At 46.4% G+C, this 20,273-nt stretch overlaps 1 long non-coding RNA gene across 1 annotated transcript in view; it reads left to right on the plus strand.

The window, feature by feature from the left end:
- LOC114910761 (uncharacterized) overlaps positions 1-20,273 on the plus strand; it is a 42,859-nt gene that overhangs the window by 2,443 nt on the left and 20,143 nt on the right. The window lies entirely within an intron of this gene.

A 20,273-nucleotide genomic window follows, 5' to 3' on the forward strand; every position in this document is an offset into this window, starting at 1 on the left:
GTGACGTCACAGCCGCCCGTGATTGACAGTTAACCTGATGCCTTGAATCACTGTGACGGAGAATGAGTCCCAGTCAGTGTCACTTTGTCACAGCCGTATCAGACACAAAAAGAGCGGCTCACACATGATAGTGTACAGAAATATAGAAATAGTTCATTTCAATGAAATCATATGAGCTCGGTGACAGAAAAATAGAAAGAGCTCAAGTTGGATGCGCAGATAAACAGACATTTTTAGTTCAGTGTAATACAGTATATAGCGAAGAAACGCACTGCGCGCGCAGTCGTGAGTGTTGTGCGCGAGAGGTACAAATGACTGGCACGAGGCGTCCCGTGGAATCCTGTTCAAAATCACATTAATTAATTTCTCTCATGTTTCTGCATATTCATTCACCACTTGTGTAAAAAGGGATACATTTTCTCGCAGCGTCCAAAAGGTGCACTTACACTTTACACTGCACACTTTAACAACTTTAACTGCCCAGTAAATGTAGGCCCGAGTAAATCAGAGTAAATCACAGTCGCTTTCTAACGTAGGAATTTGAACACAATTTGTTCTTTTTATATTTTGCGCGTAAACATGACACCGAGGTGCGTTTCTGCTGTTTACGCCGTAAGTACTGCAGCGTTCACCCTGTTTTGTGCAGGTGTGAAGAGCTGTGCAGACGCTCCCTAAAGGCGATCCTATCGCACACACTCTTTGTAACAGAGTGTACCGTGTTTTACCGTTTCCTGGGGGCTTCGAGGTTTATTTACTTAGTTGGTACGCAGTTAGTGGTTGTTACATTGCACAGACTATAATCATAACTAGAATCATAACATCGATACTGTGGTTTTATACACACACACACACACACACACACACACACAGCGGGCGCACAGGCTACAGGACAACGCCGGGAATCCTTGTATCTTTTTGTTACTGAATGTATGAATTGCTGCCATACGAAATGACCAAATACCACAGTACAAGGTACAATATCGAGGCTACCAGCAGCTGTCAGCGAGCACGGACCGCGCGCGCTCGCGTGTGTGTGTGTCCAAGGCAGGATCCACGGCCATTGTTATTCTTCCGACGGCGCGTATGGAGCCTCCATCATCAGTGTCTCTGAGGAATAAATAAATAAATGCGCCTCTTCTCCACAGAACGAGAATACTGAATGTTGTCCCACTGTGCGCTACGAGGCTTTACTACCGCCGTCACCCGAGCTTGTGGCACAAACAATGACAAGAACAACAACAACACCGGCAGCGCAGCAGCAGCAGCGCGCGCGCACACACACACACACACACACACACACACACACACACACCACGCCGTCAAGTGGATGCGACGAGGAATTGAGGCAAAGCGGAGCGAAACGTGTGTAAAACCCAAGTGTGACACATGAACACACGATGATTGTTGTTTTATTTCAATCAAACATCGCCTGTACGATATGCATACACATACACACGCAGTGTTACCGCGCAGCGCGAGCGGCAGCGCGAGCGTCACACCGGGAACGGTCGCGTCCCGCTGTTAACGCGCACAAAGCCCTACCGTAGCCACGGCCGCGGCCACGGCACCGCGCGCCGGTCCCTCTCCGACCCCCCCACCGGAGCCGCTCCCGGGCTGCGCTCGGCCATGGCGCCCCGGAAGGAAGGCGCGCGCTCGTGAATACGGCTGCACGTCGCGGTTCCTCGCGCGGCTCTCGTGACGCCGGTGCCGCGGTTTCCTTCTGTCTGCGCGAGACCTTTGACCTTGCCGGGACGCTCCGCATCCCCGCGGCGACGACGGCCCCCGCGTTGTCCGTCTTGCAGACGCCTGGAAGGACACGCGCGCGGAGCGGAACTCGTGTCCGTGGGAGAACGCTGGCGCGCTGCGTGGGGTCCGAGGCGCGTCGTTTGCTGCGCGAAATGCCAGATCTGTGCGCGAGCAGAGAGGAGGGCGCGACGCTGCTGCGAAACCATCTCGACACTCTGTTCCGGAACCGGATTTATTCATTATTGTGCGGCGCAATAAGTTGAGGGTCGCGCGACGCGCGGGCGTCTTGCGGGGAGCAGAAGGAGCCCCGACAGTGAAGCCTTTCGTGATGCAAATTGTAGGCCGCTGCAGCAGGGACGGACGCAGCTCGTCATCCTCCTCATCATCTTTCTCATCATTATCCTCATCACCTCGGTCCAGATTTTGCCGTTGCGCGCACCGCTCTTCGCGCTGAATCATGTCTCGCCTCTTCCTCGCGCTGTTGCTCCGAAGATCATATTGAAAGTTGGACGCAAACTTCGCAGGAGGAGAGTGCCGGGGCCACACTTTGGGGGGGGGGGGGGGGGACAGACACGAAGACCAGCTGTGTAACGGAAGGAAGCAAACGGAGCAGGAGATTCACGTGTTTCCCGGGAACTTGTTGTGAACTGCTGTAGCGACGCAGAGCTCGCGGGGGCCGCGCGCGCAAGGACGGGAAGTGTGTTGTTATCTTTGGTTATCTAGCTGTATGAGTGTGCTGGCCGTCATAAAGCTAGATAACCGAAAGTAAAAACCACCTCCAGGATCACCAAGAGCATCGCAACATCGTGGGGGGTTGGGGGGGGGTTGGTACATGTAAGGAGAACAAGAATAGTGACCTGATGGTCTCCGCAGGTGGTCCCACTCTAATTATATATGCAGCGGCTGTTCGGGGTCGAAAGGAGCAGAAGGATCATTATGACACTGGAGGAAAAGTGTTACAGTGGAGAAGGAAGAGCGCGAAGAGGCGCCTCCATCTTTTCTTGGCGAATCCTATTTGTAATTAATTGTTCCTTTAATATATGCATAGCGTAGGAAATGAGGTGTTCTTAATAACACACACGTCACGCATATATATACACACATGAACGCCATCCGGACTTGTCACTTGTGTGTGTGTGTGTGTCTGCTTGTGTACTTGTACTTGATCGGCTCTTGGCCCCCCCGAAGGAACATAACTGGGACGCGCGCGGGAAGTGGGCCGTTGGTGCGTTGCAGCGCGCGCCTCTTCCTTAATTGATTCCGTGAAACGGAGCGCGCGAGATGTGAACGGCTCCAGTCACCCTTTCCCACGCTCGAGGGCAAGTGGCAGCGTGGTGTCGTGTCGCGCAGGGTCCGAATATGCGCCACAGAACCGGGCGACCGAGGTCACGCGAAAAACTCCCAAGTGCAGCCACTCATCTGCATTTTACTGTAGAAGGCGGCGCCCTAACCTAGCAGGTGGAGCCGGAAGAGCCGCGCGCCAGCGTTGCGGTGTCGGTGTTGGAAGTTTCGGTGTTGCGGAGCAGGACTGTCCGCACTTCGAACGCGCGTCGCTCCACGGTCTCCAGCAGCTCCGCGGCTCCTCGCCCGATTCGATTGTTACGTTGTGATCGGGACCGAATTCGGGAGGTTTAGCGCCTCTTTCCGAGCTCGTTTTCTTTGTCTTATTTGGGGAAGAAACGTTTTGTGCCTAAAGCAGAAGCAGAAGTAAAGTAACCCGAGTTGCGCTGCACTTCAACTTGCGATCGATCGCGGCGAGTTTCGCGCGAAGACAGTGATACTTTTTCTTTCTTCTTTCGCACGTGTCACTGACAGTGTGGAGTGTAAGAAAAGCCGGTAATAATGTTCACAGAAAAAAATGATTGCGTTTTATTTCGGCTCTTCGCGCGCACACGGGTCGAGAGCTCGCGCTGCCTTGCACTTGACCGTGAGAGCACGTGTGTGTGTGTGTGTGTGTGTGTGTGTGTGTGTGTGTGTATGTGTGCGGTCACTCTTCAGCAGTGCACGTGATGCAAAGTTGAGACAATTGTAATACTTTAGTTTATCTTTCCCCCAGATTTATTCGCGCAATGGAAACATAAATTTACCAGCATAATATTGCAGGGTAACGTTGTCGGACCACCCACGATCTCCCACTGTACTCACTGCGCTTTTACTCTACTCTCTTTGTTGTTGTTGACCGTGATGTTCAGAGTAACCGAGGCAGTCCGTTAATTTCAGTTTTATTGCTGATTTAGTTTTGTTACTGGATTACTTTTAAACCAGTTTATTTGTCTTCACATCTGTTGTGGGTTTGGCTGCTCTGCCAAGTTCTCCGCACATCTGTAGACTCGAGTCGACTAACTCATCCTGGAGGCTTCAGAAGTAGAACAATAAATATCAGGAAGGTGTGAGTCCAATTATTTAACACTGAGGGGAACACCGGGCCACAGTCTGTGTTTTGTAAAAAGTTTCTCCTTCCTCTTTCACAGGAATAATAAGGAGCAGTAACATCCAGCAGAGCAAGCTTGGTTTCATACTTTTATTTGTTACCACATTACAGCATCACAGGTGTGGCCCTTCATTCTGTTGCTGTAGGATTTTGAAATTGTCTTCTAGTCTATAGATATAAAGCGTTAACCTATAGTATGAATTCGGGATTTTGGTCAGTGAAATTACAGGCAGTGTAAACGGATGAATAATGAAACATGTTTGAGTGTCTGTGTGCTTTAATAAGGACTTTGAACACGACAGTTAGTGGAGGCCATATAATAGATTTCATTTCTATTTAGGAAATATTAAATGTAAGAGTTTCTCTTGTTTTGGGGCAGGTGGTTGAGTGGCTCCTCAGTTTACACAACTCCATTTCTTCATAAACCCAGTCGCTACATGACAATCAGTACAAGTTTAACGATGCAGATATCCTTCCATTTATTCACAGACTGGGCTCTGTACCAACCTCACATTAAGCTTCGGTGAATTAGAAACGTGTTTATTCCATTTGCACCAAACGCTTCTGTGTTTCGTAGTGTTTCCTGGAGGCAGAGGGCTTGATGTGGGGAACACTGGAGAGGTTTATTTATTTTACCTGCAGTATTATCTTTATTAACTTGAAACAACATGCGCAACTTTTGCCACCATCTGGCGAAATTTAGTGTTTTATTATCTTTTTGTTGAATACAAGTATAATAATAGGGCCGTACCTCAATTTACTTGCTGGGTAGGTTCTGTAAAAGTAGTGCATTTTAGAAAGTATTGCATTTTTAAAAAGAAAAGTAGAAAATTGTATTCTCTGTGAGATGTATGTCACTTGGGAGAAAAGCGTCTGCTAAATGAATAAATGTAAATGTAAAAGTCTCAGATACAGCTATGATAAATAGACACTAAGCCGCAATATTTTTATTTAACATTTTTTATTAGCTCTGAGCTGTATTGAAGTAAAAACTTGTTTAAATTTATTGGGGGGAAAAATCACTTTCTCTACAGATTCCTATTTATTTTTTGACCGACTTATAAATGTGCAATGTCTTCCATCGTCTTATTGACCACCAGAAGTGCTAAATAAAAATAAATGAGCAGTAAAAATGTTTGTTTCTTTAAAAATGTGTAACTAGATCATTGGTCAAAAGAGGACAACATGTAGGTGGTCTGCAGCAGTGCTTTAGCTACAGCCCTAACAATTAGCCGACACGGAGGGCCGCTCTTCCGGGACAAACGCTTGCGGTGCCCTGGAGAATTTCCAGTGTCCTCTTTACGGTAGATGCAGATTTTTCGTTAGTCAGCATTAAGCAGCACGTTCGTTACAGAATTATTTCAGCGCATCCGTCATCATTAGCGAATCCTATCCGGGTGCTTTGGTTCAGATAGGACTTAGGTTTGGTTTAACTGTGCTGCTCGACTTCACCCTGCAGGTCTTAACCTCTCCGGGTTCAACATTTTACGTGTGACGATGACGTACGTCTTCCACTTGTGTAACGGCCGACATTTGGAGACAGACATTTTATTTCCAGCTCATGCGAGGCATTTGAAAACAGCGCAGGTGTGAAGAATGCGTGAATATATGCAAGCGCCTCCTCGAGTTGCACTTGTGTCGTGCGGCAGGTCTTCCTGCGGATTGGTGTCGCCGTGGAAACGGCGAGTTGGGCCCGTGGAGAACATGGTGCCGGTGGAAGCAGACCAGAAGGTTGACCAGCGAGCGAGTGTGCGTGGTGCACAAGTGGGACGTGTAAATTGTGCTGCGTCTCTTCACTTTTACTCATATTCTTTATGTTTTTAATGAACGCGTGAAGCCTCGGTTAAACCACGTTTGATGATGATGATGCAGAAATGATACAAAGTGCCGTCTTCTGAACACACACGTTGTCCTTAATGCTGCTTGTGTGTCTTTCAGTGTTTAATGTGAGAACTTCACTAGCGAATACACACCTTTGCCCCTGAGACACACACAAACGTATGGACTGCTGTTTGAGTGCGCAATGTACAGCGATTACAGTGACGACGTCAGTGAAAGGAAGCAGTGACCCATCCCTTATTTCCAACTGTGTCAAAGTGCAGCCCTTCATTTCACGTTGTCGGCGACTTCACCGACGCGAGACGGTCGATAACGGGGCCACAGTGATGCCAGCCACATGGAGCAGGCAGGTGCCAGTCGTGTCCAACTTTGCACGGGAGCCGTTCATTTCAGCAGGTTGTGGCACAAGTTTGGTCGGCATCTGCTGGCATTTCATGGCAAAGGCTTCTTCACCTCTTGTCTGGGTCTGGTGTTCTCGTGTTCACCGCTGGCGACTCACTTATTGTCGCTACGGTTGATCACTATGTTTTTGGCTTTTGTTAATTCACTTTACCGACACTTTGTGGTTAATCTTTTGCATGTTTACATCTACGATTGAACTGCTGAGCATTGCATTGCACCGGGGGGTGCATTTCTCAGGTCTGAAGAGTAAAAGAGCTGGGGGAGGGGGTGCAAGTCACAGAATACCGATATGTTGCGGAGGAGAAAATTGCGTAAGAAGGAGAGTTTTCTGTTCGTCTCAGACAATATGTTCGTAACTTGATTTGTTCATAAATCCAGTCGCTACGTCACATAAAATAGAATGCTCGGCAATAACCTCAGAGAAAGCCTTAAATGAACTAAAAACTTGCTGTAAGACATTATATATCCGTTTGGATCATGAGATGTTCTCTGTTGGCTATTCTGTAAATCTAAGTGTCCAGTAATTCTGCTACACATTCCTCTCATCGATGCTAGTAGTGCGTACTGACAGTAACTTGCTGTTTTCGGACTTGCGATGAAGGAGCGGTACAGGAGTACAGCAGCAGCCAGTATAGCGCCGAATTTGGGTACCGGGATGCCAGTTGTGGTCACAGTCAGCGGAAACGGAAGTGCCGTTGGAATCTGGACAAGTTCTGCCCGTGTTTTCGTCACACAACAGTAAGACACATTTGACAGAACGACCATCCATCTGGTCAGTGACTTGACTGCATTTCCAACACCCTTAGACCGCAAAGATGGAGGCCTATAAATAATCCATCGACAGCAATTAATTATTAATTCAGGCCTCAAACATACTTTCTACTTAAAACGCATTTATGGTCATAGCACCGTTTTTCACAAATTCACGTACTTCCAGTACTGTTGCAGGTATAGAGTAACTTACCAGTGCGACGGAGCTTAGGGAGTGTTAACGCAGAAAGTGCGGTGCAAAGGAACGAAATAAAATGTTTTAATTAATATTATTACTAGACTGTATATATTATGAAGTACATAATGACTCTTTGAAGGTACTAAGGATGAAGATGAATGCAGAAAGGTGAACTTGTGTGATTTTTATCATGTTTGTCATTATGTGTTGATTGTCTGAACGAACCACGTTTATATGGTTTCAGGACGTCATGTACAAACATTTTTAGCGGTGACACGTGGACACGGAATCACACGGATGACGCGATGGCCTCTTTCCCACCCTGCACATTGGCACATCAGGCCATCTAGATGCAGCTGAGCTATACAAATGAAGATCTAGTGTATAATCAGCATGTAGCGGCTCTGATTTCTGGGCACCGTCTGGTCGCCGTCGTGTCCCTTTTACCGCGGTGTTTTACCCTGGAAGAGCATCTCCGACCAGGCGCCACCATCTTGAGCGTCGGCAGTGCCGAGCGAAGAGGTTATACCTAAAATGTCTGCTGGCAACACCGGGCTGCCTTGCGAGCGACGGAGCAGTGCTGCGAATACCAATTTTTAATTAAGGCCGTGACACCCGCACCCCCCGCCCCACGACCACCACTGCTATATTGCATGGCCCATTTGCATGCATAATTTCTACAATTAGGATCGTGCGGCGCTCCACTTATGGGGTCCCCTTGTCGCCTTGCTGCGTGGCAAGAGGTCTTCAACGCGTCTCCCTTTGATGGTGGAAGGCAGAGAAAGCGACACGACGAGTAATTACGTTCCGCACGTTGTGCATCTGCACGAAGCCACGGCAGGTTGCAGCGCATTGCACGCGAAGCGTTTGGCGGCGGCGCAGGCGCACGTGGCTCACGCTCATCTCCGGTCGACTTCTCTTTCATGCAAATGTCAAGCGGCGCTATTTTGTGTCTTTTGTTTTGGGACCTGTTCGCTGGGTCCGTTGCGAACGGCACGGCCCCAATGAGACTTGGCGCGAAGGTACGTGTGCCGGCCGAACGGTGGCGTAGTGAACGAGCGCAGGCCCTGTCGGCGCGGTGGATCGGGGCCGTTGTCGTCGCTTAGGGTGTCGGCGGAACGCGCAGCACACCAAGAGACCAAAGACACATCTTCTTTATGAAAAGGCAACACTGGTGCTGCGGTAAAATTGGTGCGGCAGCGCTGCTGTTTGGTGGGATTTTCTCTGGATTAATTTTTGCTTGTAGCTGTGAAAAGGTGCTCGGCTCACTTGTACGGTGTGCTTCAAAATCAAACACAGCGAGTAAAGTATGAAGAGCCTGCGTTTGAGGAGCTACTCAAAGGCCAACGGGCCTTTCATGACCAATAATGTCAGTTACCGTAAATTGTCTCTTATTTACACTTATGTACCAATTTCTACAGCTGGGTAATTTTCCTGGAGCCATTCAGGGAACGTACATCGCTCAAGGCTACTACAGCAGGAAGGTGATTCAAACCTGTGACTTTTGTGACCAAAGGAAACAGCACTAACCGCTACCAGCGAACTCGCCATTTTTTCACGATTTGCACTTTTTTTAACGCGCGCACACACACAAAGGCAGCGGCGCGGGTGCGATAAGCGGTGTCGCTGAGCACGAAACACACCTACCTGTGTACATAAGGTACATTCCGATGTACCGCGTTCTGCGGCTGTTGGTACTGATCGGGCACGGAATTGCTTTGAGTCTCGTGGTTCTCGGCTCTTTGCGGCGAGGGAGAAGCGAGGATTGTTTTCCACTGGGTGTTTCTTCATGCTCAACCTTCAATGTTCGAAACACAAACAGTTCACACTCAGAAGGGTGGAGAAATGCAGTGTGGAAATTTTTTTACAAGATCTAAACTTTTAACTGCGCTCGGGATCGAGAATTCGTTTATTAACCACAGTAATTCCACTTGTACACATGCGTTACCTAACCTCATAAGAGCTCAACTGGACCTGTGTTCATTTCTAATGTGGAAATTCGTGCTGAAGAAGAGGTCGTATGCCGGTGGAGCCGGGAATTATGGGCTCCGTGCGAACACGGATTGAATTGTAAAACACAAACAAATAAACAAACGATGTAGATCACAATCCTTTTCTGATACGGTCTTCTGATGACCTTGTGCGTTTAATTATGTGTTTGTTGGTTTCCTCTCCTCCTCGTGATTTATTTAGCCCTTATTTGGCCCTGCGGCCCTTCACAGGGAACCCGTGGAGAAAGAACAAAATGTTCAAATTCCTTCATATTTACGCTACGTACAAAGAGTGAGGCGGGCAGGTAAATAAGAGCAATAAACAGAGGAAATCACACTTGTGTGGGTGGATATCTGTTTTTGAGGAAAGACCCAAACGTTATTTTTGATGGTCACTCAAACAGTCCATGATTTTGTAGCGCTTCAGAATAAACCGTTTTGCGTCTTCAGGTTGTGCAGCCAGTCGGTCAGTCAGTATGTCGAGAGCAATATAGATTATTATAGTCAATCGCGTACCTCAATGGACTGAATGAGCCTCCCTCTACTCTATATAGTCGTATAAAGAGTCTAGTCCTATGTTCAGTGCAACGACACAAATTTACATGCACATGTATGCTTTTATGAGACACTTTTCTCCAAAGCGACAAACATCTCATAGAAGATGCAATGTGTTCATTACATGAGCAGGAAGAGACACTTAGATACAGACGCATGATTCTTAAGTACAGTTAGTTTCTTCCCACCATATGAACCAATGATCATCACACGAGTAGCTGCGTAAAACTCAGAATATCAACGATTCCTGATCACCTTCCTAGGCATTTTTTTTGACATACATATAAACATTTATGTTACAAATGAGACATATTGTTAGTGAGGCTTAAAAAAACAATGTGTTTAACGATGTGTTTTCCCTGGTGAAAAGAGTGTGTAAGACATCAAAGAAAAAAACATACAGTATATATATAATATATATAAAAAGCTGAACATGAGCCCCCCCCCCCGACGGCCCCTCCTCCAAGCAGAGTATAAATTGAATCAGTGTACGTCCTGAGCTCCTCTCCCCTTCTTCCTCGCGGCGCTATTGCGGTGCCATCTCTCCTAGTGGCCCCGCGCACTGAGGGCCGCTTTCAATTTCAGCTACTTGTGTTGTCAGAGAAGTGCGACGATATGTCATGAGCACATAAATTGATGCGGCAGTTTGTTGAAGTCCCCTCTGCGTGCCGCACGGCGCCGCAATATTGAATTTGGTATAATATGGCTGTTTGGAGCGTGCACGAGGCTGCCGATGAGTGTGTGCGGAATGTTCTCTCGTGACAAAGTGCCTCAAGGGCAAGAGGCGTAAATAAAACAAACAACAGAGCAGACCTGGCGGAACGACGGCAGGAAATGTTTTTTCCCTCTTTATCTTCCCTGTTGCGTCACGTTCTCAGATCTTTCTTCTAAAGTGCTCCCTTTAATCCTGATACCTCCTTAGTACTTTGCCTCCGAAACAGACGTATGAACATAATGACGTGCAGGGAGCCCATGGATTACGGACAAGTTAAATTCCTCAGTTTGTCTTTAAGTCGAATTTGTACATAAGTCGGAACAGTTCGGTATGGTGGGTGTCTAACGTCAGTTAGTCAAACGTTTGTCTTAGTATATTGTATATCGTGTACCTTTCTATGCGTAAAAATATGAAAGAAACACTTCCAGATACAATAAAACATCTTAAATATAACAATACAATGTAATGATGATAATAACAATAATAATAAATGTAACTACAGTATTTATAATAGCAAGAGAGGAGGAGAGGGAGAATGTGTGTGTGTGTAGGTATAAAAAAACATTAAAGAGAGTTTAATGTTCGCTTTTCCAATGTTCGTTTCACCTTTTCCCGATCGCTTTATTATTTACATTTTAGTTTCAGTCCTGATTGTTTTTCTTTTCTTTGACGCATCACCATCACTTGCATCACATTTGCACTTTGGTGTCATGGCTACGTGGGTAAAAGCAAAAAAATTAAAGGCAAATACAGTAACACGAGACACTGTTAACAGCAACGCGGTCCGACTGAAAAGAACAAAGTGTGACGGACCTCGGGCTCACGAGCCGACGAACCGCCGTCGACGCACGATGTTTTGATGTGTATCGCAAAGTAGCACCGTTTGTCATTACGAACCGTTGTATTCAACGCAAATTTTTAACGTAATAGGCCTTGTTCGTAACTACTGGCTGCACGTAAGCTGGACGTTCGTAACCCGGGGACTGCCTGTCTTAAAGTGATTGTAGAGGGAGGGCGTTCCTGGTAAGAGGCGCTCGGAGTTACCGCGTTTCCTTAACGCTCAGCTGGACAGCAACTCCGAATCTGCAAGAGAGATGAGCAGAATTTTGAGCTGGGTGTAAGTGTGCTATTGCAGCGTATCGGTGTGGTACACAGACGGCATGATGGACTCAGGGTTAAAGGGACCTCGGAGGAGCGTCCTTCACCTCCGCAGCTCCACTCAAAGCGACACAGATTGTAAGTTGCTTTGGAGAAAAGTCCACAAAATTCGTTCTGACTTGTCATTCCTGCTCTCCGCACCATATTAAATGTGTGTGTGTGTGTGTGTGCTGTCGGAGACATTCGTGTGCCTTCTTTATAATCAAGAGAAGATTATCCTTCCTTTCGCATGTCATGTGCGAAGAACGATTTGGAGACGCCGCGGCCTCCGGTTGAGGCGCGTGTTTGCTCTACGCTGTGCGCTCGGCTCCCACGTCGTCCTCTTCACGCACCCGCTCATTGAGTCACAGCGAGCGTTTCGTTCGACAGGGGTGCGATGCGAGGCGCTTCCGCCCTCCTCATTCCGCTCGGGGAGGCACGATTATTACCTGCCCGCTTGTTAGATGAGACGCGTTTCGGCAGCAGCGGCTCCGGCGGTGGCCTCCGCGTAAACTCTCACCTCCATTTGCCCTGGGTTTTTACCCTCTTTACCACACCAGCTGTGTAACTTCACAGCGTCAACAGCGCTTCAACCGGGACCCGTTCTTTGGATTTGCCCCGCAATGAAGCTTCGAATGTGTAGAAACAGGTGAAAAAGCCCTTTAGCGCCAAGGATGCGAGCAAACAGGCGAAACACGTTTCTACACATCGCATGTTCTTCATGTTTTCATTGCAACATGAGCTGAATAATCGCTGTGGAACCTTGATCACCTGAGTCAGTTGAGCGCTTTTTCGAAATGTGCAGAACATTTCGTGGATGAATTGATGAGGCCTCCGATGCTTTCTGCTGCCTGGCAGTTCGAGGACTTCAACATTGTTGTGTTTATTTTTATTTTTATTTATTTTTTTTAATATACCAGAGACATAATCAATTAACCAGTAAACATTTTTAATAAGAGCAGAAAAGTAACTCTTAACTGATCACTCTTTACACCAGTAAACACTATTTACTGCTCTGACTGCCTTCTTTGAAGTCTTTTTTGAGAAACCATCTATTCCTTACGTGATGAGGTTGATTCGTTCGGTGAATCCCATCATTCGGGCAAATTCCTGCCGTGAGGCTCTCAGGTTACCATCATTTCTCAGAGAAAAAATCACCAATTTCTCAATGAAATAAATGTAAACTCCAAAATAAGAGGAATTTGTAGCCATGACAGTGAAAACACCAACATGTGCGATTACACATTTCATAATGTTTCTACAAAAAACATTATTTCTCGCTTGTGTTTAATGTTGCATTTTCATTCCTCCATTCGTTCATTCATTCACTCACTCATGATGAGTAAAGGCGTGAGCGGTGCAGGGTCACGGAGCTCCAGCCACAGTCTGTCCGGAAGGCATAAGGTGTAAAATACCACAGATATTTTTGATGCAAAAAATAACAGTAATAAAGTGAAGAAGATCACTGGCCTGGTGTTTCACTGTGGTAAAATGTGGGCGCTCGCTGTTTCAGTACCATCAGTTGCTCTGGTACAGATTACCCTGCTGTGAAAATGGTTAAATTATTTTACGTAGTTGAACATTGTAAGCAAATAATAATAATAATAATAATAATAATAATAATAATAATAATAATAGTCGTGCTGAATGTGCTGTTTCAGTCATCATATTACATTTACTGTAATCGAGGGATATGATTGGCTGAGACTGCCAGTGCGTACAGTTGGTTCAGTTACGGAAAAAAGTACAACGTTCATATGTTCATATGTGTCGCGGAGTGAAAGACGCAGCAGGAAGTGAACAGAGTGTCAGTTGTGGAATTAAAATGATGGCATAAGTGGAGGGGGGGGGGGGGGGTCTCTCCCTGGGGTTTGGCTCTCTCTCGCTGAAACTTGCAAATTCAGCGCATCTAAAGCAACACTTTAGACCTGCTGGAAAATTTTAAATATCAAACCACGAGGAATGTCCAGAATCGCAAAACACAAACTAAAAATGTGTTTTTTCCTATTTTTCAGTCAATCAGCTTGAAGGAACACGGGCAGAATTTTCAGTGACATGCAGTCAAATATCAATCACCTGATCAATTAGAAATTTATAAATAGCAAAAATAAAACCTGGAAAACCTGCATTTATTTTAAATAATTAATTACCAGGACTATGTGTGGTAAAGATATTTAATAACAGTTTGTTCTAATTTCTGTGCATTTGCATATTTTTTTCATTGATCGAAACGACTCCCAGTGAACACTGTGTAGTGTCATCAGCCCGGGGTCACTTACGCTGCTGGATATACCGTAGTACAGTACACTACTTACAGTGCAGTGAGTCACTCACTCATACACCAGCGGAACACTCGCGCTCTCTCTCTCTCTCTCTCTCTTTCTCTCTCTCTCTCACACACACAAACACACACACACACACTGAAGGAATTGTTTTTGTTGTTTTTATATTTGTTCAGTTTTTTTAAACAAATTAATAAATGCGGATTTTGTCCAGCACTGCTTCTTGAATATCAGTGCAGTCTGTGTGTGTGTGTGTGTGTGTGAGAGAGAGAGACCTGCCAATCATTGTTTCTGTGATATTTGTTTTTTTTTTTTGCCCCCCCCATTCCTGTGACACTCTTCTCTCACTGCAGATGTGTGTTCTTGTGCGGGCTGCAGACGTGTTTGCCGGACTCTCGTAACGTAGGGGGAAGAACGTATGGCGACTGCACTTCGGACGAGACGCAAAAAATGAGCCGTGTGAAAATTCTCTGTGATCTGAGCCAACATGAGGTCATTCGGGGTCAAAGAGCAAAAGGACAGAAAAATGATGGGAAAACAAATAAGTGGATAAAATGGGATCGACATCCTTTTGACATGAACGTGTTTAGTGGTTACAGCTACCGCTTTTGGATCCAAAGGTTGCAGGTTCACTTCCCGCCTCCAGCTGTAGTCCCGCTGAGCAAGGTACTTTACCCTATATTGCTCCGGTAAAATTACCCAGCTGTGAAAATGGGTAAATAGTTGTAACCTAAACATCGTAAGTCACTTTGGAGAAAAGTGTCAGCTGTGTGTGCGTGTGAGACTACAGGTGCCTGAAGAGGCTTTCGGTTCATGTGCAGCGAACATGTAGCGGCACGGTTTGCGGCGGACTTCGGTCAAACAGCTCGTAGGCAGCGCTGGAACCCCTGACCCTTTTCTCCTCTTCGTGTCCCATGAAATGGGGCGAGGGGACAAGAGCGAGCCGAGGGGGCTCGGCGGCGGGTTCACACGTCCGCCGGGCAGCGGGAGGCTGACGGTTCCGGTCCTCGGCAGGCCTCCTTGTGCCGAGCGCACCGCAGCACGCGTGAGCGTGGAAGAGTCGAACCCCGAGACGCGGCCGTTCGGGTTACGAGAACTCGGCTTCGCGAGGGGCTTCGTTTAACACCGCTGCTGGAACTCACAAGACTTTTCGAGAACCGTGTTTGGATGTCGCGCGTCTCCCGACAGCCGAGCGCCGCCAATCGCTGCCGTTGACTGCATTTAGTGCTCCGGCGACGGACGGTGATTATTAACGAGCGTTTAGCCGACACCGCGGTCCACGTGCATTGCAGTGAACTCCCTACAATCGTCCAAGCTGTAGTGTAAGGTTATGTTTTCGTAACTGAAGTCAACTGTTGAAGTGATTCTCGGTTTCTACGGGAATTCGTGATATTTTAGCAGAAATGGCTTTTCTGTTTTTTTTTTTTTTTTGCTATTCATTCTAATGTAAAGACATCTTCTAGTGGCGAGAACTGACCTGACGAAGGGAATTTTGGAAACGCTACACCTTTTGAACGAGGGGGGGGCTGTACCCTCTTGTATGAATGGGGAAAAGTGTAAGTGACTTTTCATAGGAGTCCCAGGAAAAAGGGCAAAGTGAAAGTAATGAAAACTGTGACGCATAATGTGTACTTAGAGTACATGGAGTGAATGACGCACCTGGGGAGGCAGGTATGAACGCGGCACAAATCTTTTCAAAGTTACTCCTTTGCTGTTTAACGTTTGTTCAAATGGCTGCATAAACGAAACGTAAGAGTTCCTTCGGCCACGTTCGCGGGGAAAGTACCGCGTTTTCTCTACAGTGCCGTGTGGTACGGTCCAACGTGTCGTGGCCCGTGTCCCTTCGGTGCTCCGTGTGGAATTCGTCGCTGGACCGGCGATGCTCTGCAGACTGTCCCGAAATCAAGAAGCTCCCGGGTACAAAAAGGACAGTTTACAGTGAAAGTTCGGATCCGGTGTGTGGGGCTTTTTTGTTTTTTTTCCTCTGAAATTCCACCATTTTTAATGAATGCATCAGTGGATGAACGGATGAGTGATGATTGTCCGCTTTAACAAAGTGAACAAACAGCACTTGACTGTGATTTCCATAGAAATGTCCGAGATTTAAAGCTTGTTTCTGCTGCAGTGGGACTGTACACAGTGTTTACCTGCCATCTGTCATGAAATATGAGTTTTGTAGGAAAGGAAAAAGGGCCCATAGTGACGGTGCACTTCTGACTTCAGCCCTGTTGGTATTAAAGCTGATGAAACAATTAAAGAAAGTTCCGGAATGCTGCCTTCAGACAACATCTCTGTTCAAACAAAACTCAACGTAAGTTTACATTTATCGCACATTTCTGTCCAAAGTGACATAATGCTGCACTCACAGTTATTTACCCATTTGTACAGCTGGGTAATTTTACTGGAGAAATTCGGGGTAAGTTCCTTGCTCAAGGACACTACAGCTGGAGGTGGGATTCAAACCTGTGGGTCCAAAGGCAGCAGCTCTAACCACTACGCTACCAGCTAATTACAGAGCCTGCTTTTTTGTCTTTTTGTTTTTTAATTACTGGATACTGTTACGAAGGGACAAACGTAGTACTACGCGTAAAATCTTTGAGCGTATTCTGCAAAGACGGCTTCATTGTGCACATTCCTGTCAAAAGCTAGTGTGTAAAAGAGTATAATGGGGCTCTAAAGCGTTATGCAAATTTTATGCAAGCTACACGCATTTCATATGAGCTCTAGAAAAAGCATAATGTGTATTATGGAAATACGGCCACGCGGTCGGCAAAGGCAGGAAATGTATTCGGCGCAGCTGAGAATTCTGCACGGACACAGTATGTTTCGATATTGAGGAATTTGCTAAATTCTGCACTTGCCCTCTTCTTCAAAGCTCTGTTTTTCATTAAAAGTGGAAGAAGCCGAAGCGAAGAGCAAACCATCGCTATGTAGTACAGATGGCCCGAGCGCCGTCGTCTTTTCGCAGGCTTTTTCCTCCCGAGAACAAAGGCCGCGCATAAAGAAATAGTGGAAATTGCTGACGGCTGGGGGGGGTGGGGGGGGGGGGCGGTGTCCCACACTTCATTATGAGGCCCGAGTAACTATTCACTGAAATTCTTCAGTCGCTGCGTAAGACATGTCGGGAAAGCCCGGAGACTGTGTGTTTCTGCTGCCGCCTTCCGCCATGTGCTCCTCTCCACCTCCTGTGAGACGCAAAACCTGTTTTCACGTGTCTTCCAGCCAAAGTGGATTTGTGTAAAACCGTGCCGAGCTCCATGGTAATACGGTAATACGGTAATACGGTGATATGAATTGCAAATGGATGCACGCTCTACCCTTTTCGGGTTTCCATCTTCTTCTCCACGACTGCGTGTTCACGTACGCACGTGTGTGTGTGTGTGTGTGTGTGTGTGTGTGTGTGTGTGAACAAAGGGTCACAATTATGGGGCTCAAAAACTGCACTTGTGTTCCTGCAGCTGGTGCTCAAGACGCCTCCTCGCAACTGACGTGTGCTTTTATTTCGATGTTTCTTACACGTACGAGCAAGAAGCTCGCCGGAAAACGGCACGAAAAGTGTCCACCGCAGGAAATGAACCTCCGTCCCTCTTGTTGTAACTTATACTTCACACATGAACCTTATCGCCTTTCAGCAGCCTCTGCTGTCATGGGTGTTTTTTACTCTCTCTGACTCTTCTTACTTACAAGACATTATTGGTCCATACAAACATCAACATTTCTTTTTCTCTTTTTCTCTTTTTCTCCTTTTCCTGTGGAATCTCTTAAAGACCAGCGTGTGCATTTGGTCCACAAACGAAATGCTGCATCAGGGATTGTTTCTACTGGTTGTGTTCACAGCGCAGGGTAAAAACAGAGTACAAATAGACAGCACACTGAGAAAATTCAAATATGTCCACATGCAAAAAAACCCAATAAATAAATAAATATGTACATACAGTATATATGTAAAATTTCAATGAGGGATAATTTCTCTTAAGGTGCTCTCTCTCTCTCTCTCTCTCTGCATCAGCCACTCCATGTAGTACCAGTGTGTTTTTACCTGCTCTTTCCTTTTCTCCTAAATAAAAACTGTTTCCTTCCGCACTTTACTTCATTTTCGCATGACAGTAATAATAGGAGACAAGAAAATAAATATGAAACTGTTCAAGTGACATTCGGTACACATATAATAATGGGTTCAGACCTTTAAATCACAGAAAAATGTAAACAGTTGCACGTATGATGATTGTCACAGCCTGATGTTTTTTAAAACCTTTCTGTGTGTGTGTGTGTGTGTGTGCGGATGCTATCCCCCGGGCAACTCGCTCCTTTTGGAAAAGCTGCCGGTAAGAATTGCTCCTGAAAGCCAAGCGCTTTTATTTAAAAGAGCGCTGAGTGTGTGTGGGGCGCCACCCGAGCCGCCATTAAGGCAGGATGTCGCCGCTCTCCTTGCGACAGCGCGTGACGTTCTTAGCGCGAAGCCCCTCGGCCGGGCCGCCTCGTCACACACGCCCGGTACGGCCAACGTGGATGGGGCCATATTTAATATGCCATAACGATGTCGGCGCTCCGGAATGTGTAAGAAGGGGCAGCGAAGGCTACGGGAGGCCTTTCCATCCGCGTGTGCCCCCCGTTCCACCCCCCGGGAAAAACACGCGCCGCGCAATAATGTCGCACTCGGGCCTTGATGGTTTATTAATCCGGCGTTGCTTTAACAGAATATTCCGGGTACTTCCGGAATACTGCACGTTCGCCATGTGGACTGAGGGCAACCGCACCTCTTGGCTGCAGTTTCGGGAGGGGGGGGGGGGGGGGGCTGGTGTAGCGATGAGGGCAGAACAAAAATCGTATTGGGTTTACGAGAGTGTGCGTTTAGCGCCGTTCTAATGAGCACTTGCATTCCAACGAGGTCCCCGCCGCTCCTTAATGATGACTTAGAGCAGATATTTCATTTTTTTCCCTCCTTTTTCGAGGAGCTATTTTTGCTTTCCAGGGAGGCTTTCATTTGTATCAGAAAATGGAGGAGGGAAACACATTTGTGGGAACAAATGACACAAAAACGTCTCTTGAGAATTAGGTGTGAAGAATTTGCTTCGGGCACCCGCGTATGGTCGCCGTATCCGGAATGTTCTGCGTGCGATCTGCGAGTCTCGAGTAGCTTTTTGTTATCGCCGTCTTTTATGCCATCCATTTTTTTTCTGCATCAAATGTCAAGTTAATTTTCGGAGCACTATCTGTGATTTTTTTTTTTTTTTTTTTTTTTTTAAATCCAGGGTATGAGCTTTGGTTGGTAACCAGGAGCCAGCTGATACACGAGGGTTGGGGTTGGGGGGCCAAGGGAGGGGGTGGCACGGCAAGAGCCTCTGCTGTAATGCCAGCGTGTCAGAGATTGGCTGCTGGTGCTGTGCTGGTGGAGATGGGATGCATTGGGGTGGGGTTGGGGGGGCGGGTAGTCCATTCCACTCTCATTTGTACGTGGCACAAAATCAGGGTTTGGGCTTTAAGTGATTTTCAAAGACGATTTACTGGCGAATGCTATGAAGTTATTGGAAACCTTCGTGAACAAAGTTCATTTTCCACTCAGAGATAAAAAATAATATGTTTATTGTGACGTTTGTGTGCCGTGTTCTGCTAACGTTACACCTTCATGTGACAATAAATATCTGCTCTTTTTCCTCGATAAGATGCATGTTGCTCCTCGAAGCACAAAGCCTTTGTAAACTTTATTTTTGTTAGAGACTTTTTTTCAACATGATTTGAAATTTCACTCATATCTAGTCTTTTCTATTTTGTATTTTATTGAACACTCATAATGGTCAGCACTAGTGTGAGGGAAAGCTAATATCAAACAATTCATTGTTCACTTTTTGATTATTTTTGCTGTTTAATTGAAATTAATTTTATTGCTGCTTTACCATGGTCATTTAAAATGTAGACCGCTCAGAAAAATGCAAAACTTTAGTAAAAAATAAAATATGTAGGAGTCACACATGAAAAGGTGACATGAAAGTGTCCCTGTGTCCAACAGACAGGTTTTACTTATCGCTCCTTTCTATTTTATTTGTTTTTCTTTTCTATTCCTTTGTATCACAGTAAAGAATGAGAATTTAAATGTCCTGAAATTTCATGACCTGAAATGACTTGACGAGTTCTAGTTCTTGGCCCGGACGTGCATCCGAGCGCCGTACGGCACAGGGTGACGCAGCAGATATTGTCTGCGAGCCCTGCGGTGACAATACATCCGCAG

Source organism: Scleropages formosus, chromosome 6 (genome assembly GCF_900964775.1).
Source record: "Scleropages formosus chromosome 6, fSclFor1.1, whole genome shotgun sequence".
NCBI classification, from domain to species: Eukaryota; Metazoa; Chordata; class Actinopteri; order Osteoglossiformes; family Osteoglossidae; genus Scleropages; species Scleropages formosus.